Consider the following 11,997-nt stretch of genomic DNA (forward strand, 5'->3'; position numbering starts at 1 on the left):
AACTAATGGGACGTTTTACAGTGATAATGTCATTCAAATATCCTCAGGAATAAATTCGGTGTTAATTCACTGTGATTTGATTGATGGTGCTTATAATGATGGATTAAAAACAAATACAATATTTTCATTCAGCGCATACTCAACCCCAATTGGTTATAAATTCAATATGGAGCCTAAAAATTTGGTTTATCTACCTGTGTCAGGAAAAACCATACACAGAGTAAATTTTAGGATAACCGACCAAGATAATCGTGTGATTTCTTTTAATGGAGAAGTTATATCCATCAGAATTCACCTACGTGAAGTTTTTCAATAAATAAATACGATGGTTATTGTGAGGAAGCACGAGTTGGGAAAATATAAAATAATTACAGGGGATGGGATGTTCCTTTCCCGTACTACAAGGGTGAAGGTATGTATCTTGGTAGAGGATACTATAAACCTAAGAGACAAAGGGGTGTTGGACATCAATTTAGAGGAGATGGGATAATTGATACTCTCATGGGTATTGGTTCAACTATTCTTAAACATAAAGACCTAATTGGTTCAACTGCTTCTGCTGTGGGAAATGTAGCAGGTGCTGTAAAGAGTATAAAAGATGCTCAGAAAGAATCTCATAAATTACAAGCAATAAAAGAAATTAAGAAAGGTAAAACTCAGTTGTCCCCCAAGAACGACAGAAAATAATTCAAATACTTGGATCAGGGTTTCAAAAGTTTTAACATCTTTTTCATAAATAAATACAAGTATGGAAGCAATTGATAGTATCTATGATTTGGATGATACTATTATTATCTCAAACTCCACTAAAAAAGAAGATTACTTCAAGGTAAATGCAATAACTGGAACAGACTGGAATACAAATGGTACAAAAAGTTTTGAAATAAATAATCAACAAACCTATTTGAATCTCTCCGAAAGTTTCTTGTTGTGTAAATTTAAATTCACTAAGGCTGGGAATAACACAAACGCTACACTTGTAAATGATTTCTTCTGGAAAATGTTTGATAGTGTGCGATTGTATATTGGAACACAAGAAGTTGAAGCGGTTGATTATGTCTCTGCTGTATCTGAAATGATGAAATTTACACTCTATACATTCAGTGATAGAATGGGAAAGGGGTCTGTCGAAGGTTTTATTCCTGATATGTCAACGGGAACAAACACAGACCCTGGATATATTCAAAGGAAAGGAATGTATAATGATGATACAAAAGCAGAAAATAGTTTTACTGTGGCAGTTCCTCTTAAAGGTATATTTGGATTTTGTGATTATGATAAAGTTCTGTATGGTCTTAAAATTAGATTTCAACTACAAAGGAATGATAATGAAAATAGATTGCTTTTTGGTGTTGGTAATGCTTTTGGTGATCAGAATAAATTTGTAATTGAGGAGATGAGTTGGTATATCAGTGAATATACTCCTAATCTTAAAACAGAAGAGATGTTGAATCGAAGACTTAACTCAAAAAAACCACTCAGTGTATCATACCTCAAAAGAAGATGTCAACACGTTAAACTCAATCAAACTACTTACACGTGGAATTTGGGTGTTCTGGAAGGAAAGCCACGATATCTGTGGATGATTTTTAAAAAGCCAGATGGTGATACTGCGACTGATAAGAATAATGCATTGAGTGATAATGCTAAGGTGAAACAACTTCGCGTTTCTCTAGATGGAACATTTTATCCACGAGATAGATTGGAAATTAATTGGGAAAAAATGATTTTGCTGAAGCATACAAGTCTTACCAAAAGGTGTGTGAAAGTAATGGAAATAAAGAACCTATTTTGGATATGACAGCATTTAAAAGTTTGTATACAATCTATACGTTTGACCTGAGCGCTCAAAAAGAAACTATAAAGTCTAATCGAGTGGATACTTCCCTATACATTGAAAGAGGAGAGAGTGAAGAAGTTGATACATATTGTTTGCTTTTGGAAGAAACAGAATTGCAGATTAATACAGATAATGGTGTGATGATTAGTCTCACATAATTTTTTGTTAAATAAATGAGTGGCAAAGTACCAACTGGGGTATATGTTAATCAAATCAATCTTCATAAACTATCATCTTGTGTTCAAAATCAAAAGCCTTGTACGATTAACGTTAATACAATTCAGAGAAAAGGAGCAGTAAGAATTGATGTTTTGCTCACAAGAGAACAGGTTAAAATCTTGAATGACACTGGCTCACTTAAAATTAAAATGACAAAACCAATGTTGAAAAAATATTCAATAAGAGAGACGAGTGGAGGATTTCTCCCATTTCTAATTCCTTTATTTGCTGGTTTAAGTGCGGTTGGAGCATTGACGGGTGGTATTTCAACAGCGGTCAAAACTGCCAACGAAAGGAAGGCTCAACTCCAGGCTCAAAAAGAATTGGAAAGACATAACAAAGAGTTGGAGAAACAAATTAGTGGAAGTGGTGTAATTGTAGATTTTGCTGAAAAACTTGAAGGTCTGCCTGATAAAGCGAGATTGTTAGTTGGAGATATGCTTTCTTCTATAGCACAAGCAGGTGTAAAATTAACGAAAAGAGGTAATGGATTATATCTTTCTAATAAATAAATGAGCATTGATGAGTGGTTGAAAGAATTTGGAAAGAATACAACATCAAATTTACAACTTGCCAAATATTGTAAGAAATTAAAAATTCATAATGTGGTTATTTGTATGAGAGATGAATTAACAAATGTGTCGAAACATACAAAGAATATTATTATGAACTTAGAAGATAATGATGGGAACGGTTCTCATTGGGTTTGTATTTTTAATAGTCAAGACAAATATTATTTTGATAGTTTTGGTCTTCCACCACCTGTTGAAGTCATAAAATTCTTACAGAATGGTGTTTATCAAACATTTCAAGTCCAAGAATTAAATTCCAAGTGTTGTGGTCAATTATGTCTATATGTGTTATTTCAACTCAACAAAAATAAAAAATTTTATGATATTATTTTTAATCTAATATAAATGACTTATGTTGGTAAAGATGGTTCTATCTTTGGTGTATCTCAAGAACTGGATATTGATTTATCAAATTATTACACAAAGGCACAGGCTGAACGACATAAATATAATATAAACAAAAATATTAACATGAAAAATGCTTATAAATTAAAAAATTATCCAAGCCCGACTGACGCAAATGACTTGGTGAGATTAAGCGATTTATCACAATATATATACTTAAATAAAACGGCTGTGTATTCTAAAGATACAGAAGTGTTGATATTATCTCCAGGTCATACAGAATTCACAGTTCGAATTAAAATAAATTTTTATAAAGAAGGGCGTATCGTTTGTATGAGAATAGAACAATGGGGGTATGATATGAATGATTTAGGGTATAATTGGTCATTTAAAATTAACCTCGAAGACCTGGAACAATTAAATCAGTCTCGTAAGGAAGAATATTATCCACTTGGTATCGAGAACGAGTTTTGTGGAGCCACGATTAGTAAACAACAAATAAAAGAATTTAATAAGGGTAAATATAATAATGGTTTTGCCCTTGTTTATCTCATGAAAACAGAAAAAACAGGATTATATATAATAAGTAAGGAAATACAAAATGATTTAACTATGGGAAGATGGGGAGGTGTTTCGTGCCATAATATTATTCTAACATATATTTCTAATACATAAATGACAGCAAGAAGGCTTCAAGAAAATTATCATTTCTGTGTTCAAGCATACCTTCAAGAAAAGGGTATTCGGTATTTTAATAAATATGTTCTACAACATAAGAATGAGGTATTTTCAATAAAAGATTGGCATTATGCTGATGTTGATAAACCAACAACTTTAGATTTAATTAGAATGTTAAATAATGAAAAAATTATAAGGTTAAGAAAAGGTAAGGCTCTTTTAGAAATTCAAAAGAAATTTTATTGGTATCCTGTTGTAAAAAATTATTTTGGATACAGGAATAACAAGAAATCCTGATGAATATATGTATAATATTCTATGGGGTGTAAACGATTCAAGTATAGTAAGGGATGAGGAAGGAGTTGAAGAAGAGAGGGAAGAGGAGGAAAAGGAGGAGGAGGAGAGAGAGAAGGAGGAAAGAGAGAAGAGAGAGAGGGAGGAAAGAGAGAGAATGAATAAATATCAAAATATGGAAACCAGTGAGATTCAAAAAAGAATAGAGGTATTAAAGAAATTAACTTATCTCACCAGGGAGGAATACAAAGAATTAAAAAGTCTATTTACAATACTTTCGACAAGACTATCGACATCGAGAAGACATGTATTTTAATTCAAGTTTTTTCTTAAATAAATGGAGGAGAGAGTGAAGGCATTTCTAAGGATTCTTTATGTTTTAAAAATTAAGATTCAAATGTGCATGTTGGAAACTAAAAAGGTTTTTGCACTCTGCAGAAATTTTTCTCATAAATAAATGAGTTATTGTCTCAAATGTAAAAAGAAAACTAATACTAAAAATATTTCATATATTAAAAGTAAAAATAACAGGGTTATACAAAAAGGTATATGTTCGGTGTGTGGTTCAAAAAAAAATCAATTTATCTCCAAACACAAACTCGGAGGAGATATACAAAAGTTTTTATCAGGAAGTAAATTTACAACTACTGGAATACCAGGGGAATTACATCTTCCAGGGTATTCTTTCTGTGGTCCAGGCACAAACTTGGATAAAAGATTAGATGAGGCAGACAATCCTAAATCCTGGAGTAAACCAATCAATAGAGTTGATGAAGTGTGCATGAGACACGATATTGATTATGGGAATACCACAACGTTGGAAGAAAAGCATGAAGCCGACAGAGAAATGTTATATAATTTGTCTCTGATACAAAATCCAACCTTGAGAGAAAAAGTTGATAGGTTCATCGTGAAGAAGATGATTAGTGCTAAATTGAAACTTGGACTTGGAAATTCAAAAAACTTATAGGCTCTAATGATGCCATTAAGACTGAAGAGCAATTAGCTGATGAATTACATAAACCAATATTCACAAAGTTTCAGAGAAGGAAAGTTTATTCCAAGGAAGTTGATTATATCTGGTCTGCTGATTTGATTGAACTCAATAATGATAAGGGGTACAAGTATGCTTTAACCGTTATTGATTTGAGGAGTAGATATGCGTGGGTTGTCCCTTTAAAAAACAAAACAGGTAATACTCTTGTGTTAGCTTTTCAACAGATATTTAATAAAAGTAAGAGAAAACCTAAGAAATTGTGGACTGATGAGGGTAGAGAGTTTTATAACAAGACATTTATGAATTTTTTAAAAAATAACAGTATTACATTATACAGTACCTTTAATGAAGGGAAGGCAGTTGTTGTTGAACGTTTTAATCGTACCTTAAAAGAGAGACTATATAAAAAATTCACACAACTCGGTTCACAACAATGGTCATCTTTTATTCAGGATATTGTGGATAAGTATAATGACACGATTCACACGTCAACGAATATGAAGCCATCAGAAACATTTACAAAATTAAAATATGAAAAAGAGATTAATGTCAGAAAACCTAAGTTCAAAGTTGGTGATATCGTAAGAATATATAGGTGGAAATCTCATTTTGAAAAGGGTTTTACTGAACGATGGACGAAAGAACTTTTTAAAATTGTTGATGTAATAGATACAGTTCCTTGGACTTATAAAATATATGATTTGGAAGGGGAAGAGATTTTAGGTTCATTTTATTCACAGGAATTACAAAAGACAAAACTAAGCAGATAATACACCTTTGTGGACACTAGAGGGACAAGTCCGAGGTGTATTACAGTATATAATGTGTGTCAAGGGGGACGTTCTTAGATCTGTGAACCCCAAACACAGAATCCTCAACTGAATAGTCAAGGCTTAACTTTTGTTTGTGTGTGTGTGTGCAATGGGAGCAATAGGTTGGCGCTTCACTCCCTCCTACTATACACCGTTGTGGACACTCGAGGGCCAAGTCCGAGGTGTATAACAGTATATAATGTGTGTCAAGGGGGACGTTCTTAGATCTGTGAACCCCAAACACAGAATCCTCAACTGAATAGTCAAGGCTTAACTTTTGTTTGTTGATGTGTATGTGTGTGTGTGTCCCAACCCTCACATTCAAAATCTCAACCCCAACCCTCACATTCAAAATCTCAACCCCAACTCAATCCTCGCCCAACACAATGTCTTTTTCAAAATGAGATTTCCACCTATATATATATATTTTTACGTTTTTTTTTTTTTCTTCTTCCAATTCTGTCTTTTAAGGCTTTCAGGTTTGATGACGTAGAAAGAGGGAGTAAGCCTGCACTTTCTTCCCAGAACGAACAATGTATATTTTTTGTTTTTTTCTCTTCTTCCAATTCTGTCTTTTAAGGCTTTCAGGTTTGATGACGTAGAAAGAGGGAGTAAGCCTGCACTTTCTTCCCAGAACGAACAATGTATATTTTTTGTTTTTTTCTCTTCTTCCAATTCTGTCTTTTAAGGCTTTCAGGTTTGATGACGTAGAAAGAGGGAGTAAGCCTGCACTTTCTTCCCAGAACTTTCTTGATCTTGCTCCCATCAAGCACCATCCGACAAAGAACTACATCGATAGGTTTAGATCCCAAAGAGTGATAGCAACTCCAAAAGTCTCCAAAATATAAATAAATAAAATAATAATAATAATAAATAAATAAATAAATAAATAAAAGCCCCCAAAAAAGTTTCAAGTGTCCAACATAAACCCAACTTTCCAAGTCTTCAAGGTATAACCACATTCCCGTTGAGTTTCCAAGATATGTATCACATTGTGAGTTATCAATCCAGAACCCACATTTCAAGTATTCAAAGTAAAACCAACTTACAAAGTCTCTTAAGGATAACTCATTTACTGATTTTTTCAAAATTTGTGAGTCTCCAAGGTAGGCCCCATATTTAGAACCATCTTGGCAGAACCCTTTTCCTGAGTCTCCAAGGTAGTTATTTAAACCATCAAGGCAGAACTCATTTACTGATTTTTTCAAAATTTGTGAGTCTCCAAGGTAGGCCCCATATTTAGAACCATCTTGGCAGAACCCTTTTCCTGAGTCTCCAAGGTAGTTATTTAAACCATCAAGGCAGAACTCATTTACTGATTTTTTCAAAATTTGTGAGTCTCCAAGGTAGGCCCCATATTTAGAACCATCTTGGCAGAACCCTTTTCCTGAGTCTCCAAGGTAGTTATTAAAACCATCAAGGCAGAACTCATTTACTGATTTTTTCAAAATTTGTGAGTCTCCAAGGTAAAACTTGTATTCTGGCTCATCAAGGTATAACTTGTTCAGTGGGTATTGTCTTGATAACTCACAATGAGTACTATTGCTGTAAAACTCTTTTTCAGGATTTTGCTGGTCTCCAAGGTATAACTCTTTGGTTGGGTCATCAAGGACGAACTCGTTCTGTGGGTCTTGGTCGCTCATAAGGTCTTCAACCAAGCCAACAATTTCGCCCCAAGTTGTAGCAAAAGCAGTATTTTCATTTCGTATTTCAGACACAATTTCCTGTGAGAGAAAATAATAATGTATTAATTAAGTTATTTAATTATTAAATGAGTATGCTTCAATCAAAGTTTGAAAATAGGAAAATAAAAAATCTTACCTCAATAGATAAGAGGTTTGAATCCAGTTCATCAACTTGAAGGTTTAGTTCCATAGAAGACAGAGAGTTCCAAGGAACACTAAAGTCATCCCACTCAAGGTCTTCAACCAAGCCAACAATTTCCCCCAAGTTGTAGCAAAAGCAGTATTTTCAGATACAATTTCCTGTGAGAGAAAATAATAATGTATTAATTAAGTTATTTAATTATTAAATGAGTATGCTTCAATCAAAGTTTGAAAATAGGAAAATAAAAAATCTTACCTCAATAGATAAGAGGTTTGAATCCAGTTCATCAACTTGAAGGTTTAGTTCCATAGAAGACAGAGAGTTTGAGACAAGCACACAGAACACCATTGCCAGCAAGAACAAATGTTTAAAATGGAGCCTGGGTTTGAAGCTTTTATAGAGAAAGACTGGTGGGTGTGGTTTCCTTTGGAAATTCCCTGGGCAAGCCTAGGCAAGCCTTCATTGGGAAATTTTTCAAAACCATAACATCCTGTAATTTTCTAGTGATTTCTTTGTGAGTCAGAGATGAACTGGAAATGATGTAAGAGTGGGCGGGGCTTAGCAAAAGTAGGCGGAGCTTAGGAAAAGTGGGCGTGGCTTAGAAAAAATACCTTATGAAAAGTGGGCGGAGCTTAGCAAAAGTGGGCGGGGCTTAGGAAAAGTGGGCGTGGCTTAGAAAAAATATCTTATGAAAAGTGGGCGGAGCTTAGCAAAAGTGGGCGGAGCTTAGGAAAAGTGGGCGTGGCTTAGAAAAATTACCTCATGAAAAGTGGGCGGGGCTTAACAAAAGTGGGCGGGGCTTAAAGAAAAGTGGGCGGGGCTTAACAAAAAATAACCTGTGGCTCAGGAGGTGGTCAAACAAGAGCATTAAGAGAAGTTTATCATTTCGTAATGGCACAAAAGGGGTATCTTAAAAAATATAAAGATTCAAATGTTTTGTTTGTCAATATTTTAGATGGGGATTATTGTGCAAAGAAAATTAAACTATTGAAGGAATTTGAGAATGAACAAATCTTTATAGGTTCAATGAGTGAGCTGTTCAACCCCCAGGTGTTCAATTCAATGAGGTTCAACCTCCAAGTTAAAAGGGGAGACAAATAAATATACCTTGGGATAAAAAGGGGGTTTATTTTTAAGGAAAAAAAATATAAATCGCTGAAAATCCCCCATTCATTTACATGGGGAAAAGTGAGCCAGAATCAGTATTCTTACCCTACTCACATTATATACTGTTATACACCTCGGACTTGGCCCTCGAGTGTCCACAAAGGTGTATTATCTGCTTAGTTTTGTCTTTTGTAATTCCTGTGAATAAAATGAACCTAAAATCTCTTCCCCTTCCAAATCATATATTTTATAAGTCCAAGGAACTGTATCTATTACATCAACAATTTTAAAAAGTTCTTTCGTCCATCGTTCAGTAAAACCCTTTTCAAAATGAGATTTCCACCTATATATTCTTACGATATCACCAACTTTGAACTTAGGTTTTCTGACATTAATCTCTTTTTCATATTTTAATTTTGTAAATGTTTCTGATGGCTTCATATTCGTTGACGTGTGAATCGTGTCATTATACTTATCCACAATATCCTGAATAAAAGATGACCATTGTTGTGAACCGAGTTGTGTGAATTTTTTATATAGTCTCTCTTTTAAGGTACGATTAAAACGTTCAACAACAACTGCCTTCCCTTCATTAAAGGTACTGTATAATGTAATACTGTTATTTTTTAGAAAATTCATAAATGTCTTGTTATAAAACTCTCTACCCTCATCAGTCCACAATTTCTTAGGTTTTCTCTTACTTTTATTAAATATCTGTTGAAAAGCTAACATAAGAGTATTACCTGTTTTGTTTTTTAAAGGGACAACCCACGCATATCTACTCCTCAAATCAATAACGGTTAAAGCATACTTGTACCCCTTATCATTATTGAGTTCAATCAAATCAGCAGACCAGATATAATCAACTTCCTTGGAATAAACTTTCCTTCTCTGAAACTTTGTGAATATTGGTTTATGTAATTCATCAGCTAATTGCTCTTCAGTCTTAATGGCATCATTAGAGCCTATAAGTTTTTGAATTTCCAAGTCCAAGTTTCAATTTAGCACTAATCATCTTCTTCACGATGAACCTATCAACTTTTTCTCTCAAGGTTGGATTTTGTATCAGAGACAAATTATATAACATTTCTCTATCGGCTTCATGCTTTTCTTCCAACGTTGTGGTATTCCCATAATCAATATCGTGTCTCATGCACACTTCATCAACTCTATTGATTGGTTTACTCCAGGATTTAGGATTGTCTGCCTCATCTAATCTTTTATCCAAGTTTGTGCCTGGACCACAGAAAGAATACCCTGGAAGATGTAATTCCCCTGGTATTCCAGTAGTTGTAAATTTACTTCCTGATAAAAACTTTTGTATATCTCCTCCGAGTTTGTGTTTGGAGATAAATTGATTTTTTTTTTGAACCACACACCGAACATATACCTTTTTGTATAACCCTGTTATTTTTACTTTTAATATATGAAATATTTTTAGTATTAGTTTTCTTTTTACATTTGAGACAATAACTCATTTATTTATGAGAAAAATTTCTGCAGAGTGCAAAAACCTTTTTAGTTTCCAACATGCACATTTGAATCTTAATTTTTAAAACATAAAGAATCCTTAGAAATGCCTTCACTCTCTCCTCCATTTATTTAAGAAAAAACTTGAATTAAAATACATGTCTTCTCGATGTCGATAGTCTTGTCGAAAGTATTGCAAATAGACTTTTTAATTCTTTGTATTCCTCCCTGGTGAGATAAGTTAATTTCTTTAATACCTCTATTCTTTTTTGAATCTCACTGGTTTCCATATTTTGATATTTATTCATTCTCTCTCTTTCCTCCCTCTCTCTCTTCTCTCTTTCCTCCTTCTCTCTCTCCTCCTCCTCCTTTTCCTCCTCTTCCCTCTCTTCTTCAACTCCTTCCTCATCCCTTACTATACTTGAATCGTTTACACCCCATAGAATATTATACATATATTCATCAGGATTTCTTGTTATTCCTGTATCCAAAATAATTTTTTACAACAGGATACCAATAAAATTTCTTTTGAATTTCTAAAAGAGCCTTACCTTTTCTTAACCTTATAATTTTTTCATTATTTAACATTCTAATTAAATCTAAAGTTGTTGGTTTATCAACATCAGCATAATGCCAATCTTTTATTGAAAATACCTCATTCTTATGTTGTAGAACATATTTATTAAAATACCGAATACCCTTTTCTTGAAGGTATGCTTGAACACAGAAATGATAATTTTCTTGAAGCCTTCTTGCTGTCATTTATGTATTAGAAATATATGTTAGAATAATATTATGGCACGAAACACCTCCCCATCTTCCCATAGTTAAATCATTTTGTATTTCCTTACTTATTATATATAATCCTGTTTTTTCTGTTTTCATGAGATAAACAAGGGCAAAACCATTATTATATTTACCCTTATTAAATTCTTTTATTTGTTGTTTACTAATCGTGGCTCCACAAAACTCATTCTCGATACCAAGTGGATAATATTCTTCCTTACGAGACTGATTTAATTGTTCCAGGTCTTCGAGGTTAATTTTAAATGACCAATTATACCCTAAATCATTCATATCATACCCCCATTGTTCTATTCTCATACAAACGATACGCCCTTCTTTATAAAAATTTATTTTAATTCGAACTGTGAATTCTGTATGACCTGGAGATAATATCAACACTTCTGTATCTTTAGAATACACAGCCGTTTTATTTAAGTATATATATTGTGATAAATCGCTTAATCTCACCAAGTCATTCGCGTCAGTCGGGCTTGGATAATTTTTTAATTTATAAGCATTTTTCATGTTAATATTTTTGTTTATATTATATTTATATCGTTCAGCCTGTGCCTTTGTGTAATAATTTGATAAATCAATATCCAGTTCTTGAGATACACCAAAGATAGAACCATCTTTACCAACATAAGTCATTTATATTAGATTAAAAATAATATCATAAAATTTTTTATTTTTGTTGAGTTGAAATAACACATATAGACATAATTGACCACAACACTTGGAATTTAATTCTTGGACTTGAAATGTTTGATAAACACCATTCTGTAAGAATTTTATGACTTCAACAGGTGGTGGAAGACCAAAACTATCAAAATAATATTTGTCTTGACTATTAAAAATACAAACCCAATGAGAACCGTTCCCATCATTATCTTCTAAGTTCATAATAATATTCTTTGTATGTTTCGACACATTTGTTAATTCATCTCTCATACAAATAACCACATTATGAATTTTTAATTTCTTACAATATTTGACAAGTTGTAAATTTGATGTTGTATTCTTTCCAAATTCTTTCAACCACTCATCAAT

At 33.0% G+C, this 11,997-nt stretch overlaps 1 long non-coding RNA gene across 1 annotated transcript; it reads right to left on the minus strand.

Annotated features, from left to right (window-relative positions):
- Positions 1-5,369: 5,369 nt before the first annotated feature.
- LOC147031142 (uncharacterized) lies at positions 5,370-8,802 on the minus strand. Its single transcript, XR_015056678.1, has 2 exons — positions 7,579-8,802; positions 5,370-7,481 (listed from the first exon to the last, which is right to left on the minus strand). It is a non-coding gene; the product is annotated as an uncharacterized LOC147031142 (long non-coding RNA).
- Positions 8,803-11,997: the final 3,195 nt, after the last annotated feature.

This window comes from Eptatretus burgeri, chromosome 3 (genome assembly GCF_056783735.1).
Source record: "Eptatretus burgeri isolate ZD-2024b chromosome 3, Ebu_testis_v1, whole genome shotgun sequence".
Lineage (NCBI taxonomy): Eukaryota > Metazoa > Chordata > Myxini > Myxiniformes > Myxinidae > Eptatretus > Eptatretus burgeri.